The following is an 8,815-nucleotide window of genomic DNA, read 5'->3' as shown; positions in this document are numbered from 1 at the left end:
GACCGTTTTAATGAACTAAACGCCACTGTTGAACGTTTTAATTAACTACAGAGGACCTTGCTGCTTCCGTGAAGGACAGAGAGCTATGGCATGCCATCTTTTGGAGCATTGCGCCACCATACGCAGTCAGCCAAAGACTGCCTAGATCTGTATCCACAGAACACAGTGCTGATGTGCAGCAGTGTTCTTGTATGCCATGTGGCACAGTGTACAGAGAGAAGAACAAGGAGGTGTGGCCTGCCCACCTCCAACACCTCTGTCTGACCCCAATTGTGGGCATGTTAGTACCGTACTACCATCCCCTGAGACTGTGCTCCTGGTGTCAGTCCATGGGGCATGTTAGGTACCGTACTACCATCCCCTGAGACTGTGCTCCTGGTGTCAGTACATGGGCATGTTAAGTACCATACTACCATCCCCTGAGACTGTGCTCCTGGTGTCAGTACATGGGGCATGTTAAGTACCATACTACCATCTCCTGAGACTGTGGTCCTGGTGTCAGTACATGGGGCATGTTAAGTACCGTACTACCATCCCCTGAGACTGTGCTCCTGGTTCAGTACATGGGACATGTTAAGTACCGTACTACCATCCCCTGAGACTGTGCTCCTGGTGTCAGTGCATGGGCATGTTAGGTACCGTACACCATCCCCTGAGACTGTGCTCCTGGTGTCAGTACATGGGGCATGTTAAGTACCGTACTACCATCCCCTGAGACTGTGCTCCTGGTGTCAGTACATGGGGCATGTTAAGTACCGTACTACCATCTCCTGAGACTGTGCTCCTGGTGTCAGTACATGGGGCATGTTAAGTACCGTACTACCATCCCCTGAGACTGTGCTCCTGGTGTCAGTACATGGGGCATGTTAAGTACCGTACTACCATCTCCTGAGACTGTGCTCCTGGTGTCAGTACATGGGCATGTAAGTACCGTACTACCATCCCCTGAGACTGTGCTCCTGGTGTCAGTACATGGGGCATGTTAAGTACCGTACTACCATCTCCTGAGACTGTGCTCCTGGTGTCAGTACATGGGGCATGTTAAGTACCGTACTACCATCCCCTGAGACTTGCTCCTGGTGTCAGTACATGGGGCATGTTAGGTACCGTACTACCATCTCCTGAGACTGTGCTCCTGGTGTCAGTACACGGGGCATGTTAAGTACCGTACTACCATCTCCTGAGACTGTGCTCCTGGTGTCAGTACATGGGGCATGTTAGATACCGTACTACCATCCCCTGAGACTGTGCTCCTGGTGTCAGTACATTTGTTGGTCAATTGTTTGTATTTGTTTATTAATCCATTAGACATAGCCGCGGATTCAATACAAGACGCGTTTTAACGCGGTGCACCGTAACAGTTTTTAAGGTAATTTACTCTGTAGCCTGCATACACAGCTTTTACAATGAATGCGATCTCCGCGAACTTCGTGGAAAATGCCTTTAAACAGCACATTGTCGGCTGTATAGTGAGTGCTATAACGTGCCTTGCGTAGAATCCCAGCCAAGGTCTCAAATCCATAGTTTTGTATAGATACTTCCATTGTTGATGGAGATAATGTATCACATGTGTTAGTGTAGGGTGGTTACGAGTCACAGTCAGGCTGCCTCTCCAATTCGCTACAATATTACCATTATTTGTGCATTACCAGTTCTCTGCTACTAAGGCATTTTTTGTACCTGTTGATTGGTTTGGCTCGGGTCATTCAGCTTGCTATGCATTTTGTACCAGTACATTTGTTTACACACAGTATGCCAGGTCAACCACTTTCAGTTTGGTTCACTGATAAAGAGGCCAATTGCTTTTTTTMATTGAAAGTTGACGCTATGTGAGAATGGTCAACTAAACACGTATTGAGTGGATTATTTAATGTTTCGATAGGTAAAACTCACACAAAGTTAAATCCATTGTCACAGTTATTTTCCTGCTGATTTTCTGATACAGTAGGTAGATGTCCAGCGTATAGGTTTACCCACATGAGGTATTGAATTACAATGTTGTCATGTCATGTTGATCACATAATTAACCATGTTACACTACACTATGGAAGTTTAGTTACTAATTGTTTACGTCAAATTTTGGCTTGAAGGTTGGCTGTATGGTTACACATGTTTGTTTGGTATGATGCTATAGTAACTGTCCAGTGAAAATCTCACTTTTAAAAGTTCATATTCTGTTAMCTCATACCCAAATAATGTTGTCGACTCATCCTATACTCGTATTTGTGGCCAAAGCATAAATTTGAGAAAAMCCCCCACTTACAACCCCACCTCAAACAAAAAATGCTTGCTATTTCCTCGTAGAGGATGATGTCATCCTCCTAAGGAGGATGAGCTGGCCAATCAGCGGTCTACTAGCGTTCCTATTTTGAATGATGGGTATATGGCCACACCGTTTTGTTGTTGGGGTACGRCCACACCATTCCAACACAGAAAAGCTGCTTTTTAACATATTTCATTAAAACATTTGGGAAGGAAAAGTATATTCACTCATTATATTGTAATTCATTATCGGTCCTATTTCATAGAAACCTGGAACACTGGATATTACTTTAATCCATTTCATGAAACTACACAAGTCTTGAATTTTAGGCAGGTAATATGTTTTGCTTTTTCTCATGGTTATGGGGACATGTGCCTCTTTCTGTACAATGATGTCATTTCTGGAAACTATTTCTGTCCATTKAGATGAAAGGACCCATTTCGTCTGAAGAGCACCATAGAGGCTAAAAGTTCTCTATTGCCTCTAACCATCATTGGAGTCTTCAGTCTGCACTGTATGTCTATGGTATGTTCTGTATGTCTCTGTTCTGATCACGTGATGAAGTCTTCCCAATAATATTGTATGTGTCATTGGTTTTGGTGGTTGATTTTATCAGATGCACTTGAAACCTAAACAATGTCCACATTGAATGCCTCATATTTTTTAAAGACTCAAACAGTGTTTTTAAATAAACAAAAATACTAATATGTCCTTCTCTGCATTGTGTATGTGAAGCTGCAACAGACAGGACTCTGACTGAGGCAGGCCGCTCCAGGGTCTAGGATCAGCTTCCCCTACTACAATCCTAACCTTTAACCATTAGTGGGGGGAGCAACTAGGAGCAACTTCACCCTGCACCCGACAGGCCTGGGAGTAATTCTCATTAACTTCGTCAACCTGCATCCCATTCTCTGTCCTTTTCCCCCAAAGTGTGCAATTGTGCACTCCTCAAGCATGTAAATGCATTTTCACAAAATGAATGATGCCAACCCTCAGTTTTAAATCCATGAAGGGAAATGAACTAGAGCACACTTCCAGAAAAAGGAACATTGGGATGTAGGAAGAGGGAGAGGGGAAACAATGGGGAGTCAGAGGTATGGTCATTAAGTAAAACTGATACCCAGAGGCCCAAGGTCGTTCCCACTGATTAATATGTGCACAGTAGGTAAGGACTGTTTTGTCAATCAAGGATATTATTGAGTCATTTTCCAAGTATACATTAAATTAGAACTAACTGGATCACAACATGAGCTTGGATTTTTGGTCATAACCGGTCATTGTACCTGACTTCACAGACATTCCCATTCAATGTTCTGTAATTCTTTTTCTATGCCAGACTTACTCTCATTGCCAGACAATCTAATTCCTGTTTACATTTCCTGTTTATATTGAATCTAGCCTAGTCTGGATCTAAACTGAATTGTTCCATTTCAACAAAAGTGAAACAGAGTAAATTAGTCAGGCTTAACCTAGCCCCTCCCCGAGCTGTATTTGTATATGAAAGACAAATGTGTGTTAGATTTCCAAAATGTCAAAATAATTCTGTTACCAATTCAGTCTCTCACTACATTATTGTAAGATAAGTTGGAGTATGGTTATAAATAGTCGCAGGAAGTTAGGGTGCGGCGGGAAAATAATGTTGTCTAGAAACATCCCTTGTCTTTAATCAGAAGGAAACACTAGGTAKGGCCTGGTCACTGTGGTTCCTTGGCTTCCTTAACTTTGCATTACATTAGTGATACAGTTTCTCCAGACATTGYATGACTCTTCTGTGATCATGTCAACCATAACAGCATCTGAAAAACCTTTTATGTCAGTTTGTTAGTCATTCTCCTTCATCTACTGTGAACATATAATAACTTTAGTGTAGGACCAGTCATTCCAAACACATTGTGATGACTCCTGAAAAGCTAACTGTTCAGAGACAGGTTTCTCCAGGATGTTGACATTCCAGTTTTCACAGATTATATTGCAGAAGACATCTCAGCTGACCCAGATCCTCTTTGTTGATACAACATTCTTTTTTTTCTACGAAATGCTTTTATTAGATAACAACTTTGGAATTGCCACGTCTGGGATGTCCTATGAGGGAGTGTGGCTGTACAGTGACGATTTCATGATTCATAATAATCATTTTGMGGGTGCTTATATTGTATTTGTCCTGTTAAAATAGAGATCTCCACATTCCTTGCCCTCAATACCCACTTCCCCCTTCTCTCCACTCAAACCAACGCAGCCTTCCCTGAACCCAACTGAATGAGGGAGGAGAGAGTGAGAAAAGGAGAAAGAGAGAAGGGAGGAGTGTAACAAGAGGAGGCTCCTGCTGCTGCCGCTGACTCACACGGATCAAGTTATTAAGGCGCGGTCCTCAGTTCTGTTCTTGTCTTCTCACTAAATGATCTTGAGTTAGGGAGCTGGACAGAGAGTTAGAGAGGAGAGACAGAGAAACAGACAGACAGTCTTAGGGTGTGAGAGTTAGGGGAGAGACGGTGAGAGTGAGAGAAACAGACAGAGAGCGAGAAAGTGTTTTTGAGAGAGATAGAGTGAGAAAGCGACTTACTGAGCGAGAAATAGGAATTTAAGAGTAGTGAGGCCTGTATAGGATGTCATGATAGACTAAGACGTGAAGAAAGATCTGCACCGTCTGCCTGTTCAGACCCAGACAGAGGCCCAGCAGTCTCACCCTGCAGCCTGAAGTAGAGAGGAGTGAGTGAGGGAGGTACTGTGTCTTGGCACACTAGCAACACACAGGACAGCAACACACAGGACATCCACAAACCAGAGAAAGAGAACATGGAGACCTCATCATCAAGAATGAAGAGAATACAGAAGAGAGTCATCCCACAACTGGAAGCAAAATGTCACCACATCCATGATAAACATGTGGGACCTGAACCTAAACCAGGAACAAGAGGACCCAACAACAACGCACGATAAGCCAGGGGAGAACACCCATCCTCAGAACCAGGAACAAGAGGACCCAATAGAACGCACAATAAGCCAGGGGAGAACACCCATCCCAGAACCAGAACAAGAGGACCAATAAGAACGCACAATAAGCCAGGGGAGAACACCCATCCTCAGAACCAGGAACAAGAGGACCCAATAAGAACGCACGATAAGCCAGGGGAGAACACCATCCTCAGAACCAGGAACAAGAGGACCCAATAAGAAAGCACGATAAACCAGGGGAGAACACCCAGCCCCAGACAATCTCTAGCGGGTTTACTGTCTCCCCAGAAGATGTGCTGTGTGACTCCTGCATCGAGATCCCGTGCCGGGCCCAGAAGTCCTGCCTCACCTGCCTGGTGTCGTACTGCGAGGCCCACCTCAGACCCACCTGAGAACCAGAGGTTCCAGAATCACCGACTGGTGGAGCCCTTACAGGACATCGAGTGTCGCACCTGTGAGGAGCACCGGCTGCCGCTTGAACTATACTGCCTGACGGACGGCTGCGGTGTGTGTGTGTGCTGCGAGTGTGAGGGACAGGGGCATCTGGGGCACAGTACTGTACCTGTAGAGGAGGCTCGAAGACAGATCCAGGTATTGGTAACATTTKTATTTTACCAGGGGAGGCTGGTGGAGCGAGAAATAGGGAGGACTGGATTCTTTGTAATGGCTGAGCCCGTCCTCCCCTTTCTCCCTCCACCAGCCTCCACTGACACATACAGACACACAACACACTTACATTTCACAGACAGTGAGTGCTAACTGTATGAATGCTCCCTTTTTTCTGGCATGGACATGTTGTTTTGGGTCGTTCCACGAGAACAGTGCCTTTTGCATCCCTTTGATATTAAAATTAGAAATTGTGCATCAATATTGAATTTTAAAAGCTTGTTATATTAAATGAAGTGTCCTTTAATATAGACCACATGGAGAATTAAATAAATCTTTAATATGAATATAATCTTGATAACACAAAAGGGAAATTAACACAAAAGGGAAATTCTCGTAAAAGTTGATCACATGAATCTGTCCACGGCAGAGTAATATGAAAAATGATTTGTTAAAGTGCCAAAATTCACAATTTTGACATGTCACTCCTTGCACCCGCTGTGACTTCTGGGAAGATTTGAACCCACTTAACCCCAACATTCAGCATCATTGTAAAGCCCTGGTTATGTTGTTGACAAAGTCATGTCTGGAGAATGATATTTATTTCATGTGATTAGTGATTCATTTACGTCGCCCCTCATTTTAAGGTCAACCCTGTTACGCTAACTGAGCTCTCGATTTATATAGGTGAAACTATTCAAGAGGAAATCGTCTACCCGGTTACGTTCAATTCTGTTGCCTTATTTGGCACTCAGCAGTTGAAACAATAATAAAGTGTTTTCCCCGCCCCTGTTTCGGTACAAAGCTGAAAGATGGGCCTGGAGAAATATAACCGCTCTCAATTTCATAGACAGAGCTATGGATGAAAGGACTGACTATCAATGATGAAAATTATAGTTTTAAACATGTTTTGAGGCTAAATAGTGTTTTTAAATTTATTAGTTTACAAACATTGCAGTAAAACACACTTATATTTTGGGTTCTGATGGGGTATGACAGTTGAACTAAGCTAATGAAACATTTATAAGTTATATTCTTCAAGAATAAATAGGTACATATAATTAATTTCTAAGTTAAAAAATGGCTTCAGCAACTGCCGATTGCCCCTTTCATAGGTACTTCCTGTTGTCTTTTTTTTTTACCTCTTAGATGGGAAACTAGTTTTGTATTAAGTTCTTTCTGACAGAATGTTAAAATTTGGTAAACCAAACTTTTTTTTATACCAAGTTCCACTTCTCAAAAGGCATCGGGTTGGTGGAACGACCCACACGCTGTTGTTTTGAAGTCCCAAACTCCTCTTTTTAGTGTCAGTATTGTCTAGTGATCCAGGACACGATGGAGGGAGCATAGGATAGGGTCCAGGACACGATGGAGGGACATAGGATAGGGAGTCTCCGGGCAAATGAGTTTTTATGACATCATTTGTTTATCACAAGACTTCAGTACATTTCTCTGTGATAAGAAACCTTCTATGTGACATGTGATACGTACAGCCTGCCATTGTCCTGTTCCAATAGGTTGCCCTCTCTCAAAGCAAATGCATTTCCCATGGACTATGCTGGTAACCTTCTGGCATTGGTCCCAACACATGGTACTCTTTAAGAAACAGAGCCCTGAATGTGTGTGTGTGTGCGTCGTATGATCGTCTATAGACAGAGCTGCAGAAGAAACAAGGGGAGATTATGAAGACCGTCTCAGTGGCAGAGAATGCCGTTGGCAAGCTACAGAGCAACACTGCATCCATAGAGGTACGCCACTGAAAAGTCATTAGTCATACACCCGCATTACTTTTACCATTTCCTCTGACCGTAATGAACCTTAAACACACAGCTGATACAACTAAGCACCTCCTCCTCTCCTTTAAAAAAAATGTATGTCGCACATTCTCTCCATACATTCTTTCCCCACGTTCGCCTATTCCTCATTTATCACTTATAACATCGCTCTGATCTTAATGAACCTCGAAACACACAGCTGATACACATTTCAAAGTACTTCTCCATTCCTCCTCTTTCTCTTTATCACATATTCTCTCCATCTTTCTCTCCCAGAGCTCGGTGGCAGGGGTACGTGCTGTGATGGAGCAGCAGTTCTACCTGCTGCAAGGGCCGTGGAAGAGGCCCGGAGGAGGGCCACGGAGGTTCTGGAGGGGGAGCAGAGGCAGGCGCTCAGCCAGGCCGAGGGCATCCAGGCCACCTGGAGCAGAAGAGCCAAGAGATGAAGAAGACCCTGGCCAGAGTGGAGAGACTCTTCAGGAACAAGAGGGACGTGGACTTCCTGCAGGTGAGAGACTGGAGCTCCGGGGTAAACGTATCCTATGTACAGACCTTGGATCTTCTCCAACCTTAACCATTAGTGGGGAAAATGCTAAACTGACCCAAGATCAGCGTCTAGGCCGGTGCAACTTTAGAGTGCACCAGAGAGGGTTGGGTTTAATTCAATTTCAATTCAGTCAATTCAGGAATTAAACTGAAATGTGTAGGAAAGCATTGAGGAAAATGAACTGACTGAATTGAAATTGAATTGACCCCAATCCCTGGTGAGTGTCACACATGAAATGAAACCGAACGCATGCAGCTAGTGTTGCTGAAAAGCACATATCAACCTGCTGCCTTCAAGTCTCCTGTGTCATGAACTGTGAGGAGCTATTTTATTTATTTTGACATTCTATTGGTTGATGGTATATACTGCGTTGAATATTTATTGACAAGACATTTCAGCTTAAAATGTTTAATTGATTTGTAAAAAGTTTAAAAAACATAATTCCACTTTGATATTATGGGGTATTGTGTGTAGCCAGTGACCAAAAAAATCTAATTGAATCCATTTTAAATTCAGGCTGTAACACAACACAATGTGGAAAAAGTCAAGGGGTGAGAATACTTTCTGAAGGCACTGTAGATTTACATGTATTTTATAGTTTGATGGTATATACTGCATCACACTGCAGTGTTTGGAAATGCCTGACTGCTCAGGATAGGACTCATTCTGAGC

General features: G+C 43.4%; 1 pseudogene; it reads left to right on the top strand.

The window, feature by feature from the left end:
• Positions 1–5,144: 5,144 nt before the first annotated feature.
• LOC112080935 (tripartite motif-containing protein 16-like protein) overlaps positions 5,145–8,815 on the top strand; it is a 10,793-nt pseudogene continuing 7,122 nt past the window's right edge.

This window comes from Salvelinus sp. IW2-2015, unplaced genomic scaffold (genome assembly GCF_002910315.2).
Source record: "Salvelinus sp. IW2-2015 unplaced genomic scaffold, ASM291031v2 Un_scaffold16597, whole genome shotgun sequence".
NCBI lineage: Eukaryota > Metazoa > Chordata > Actinopteri > Salmoniformes > Salmonidae > Salvelinus > Salvelinus sp. IW2-2015.
This window is presented reverse-complemented; position numbering and strand designations above follow the sequence as displayed.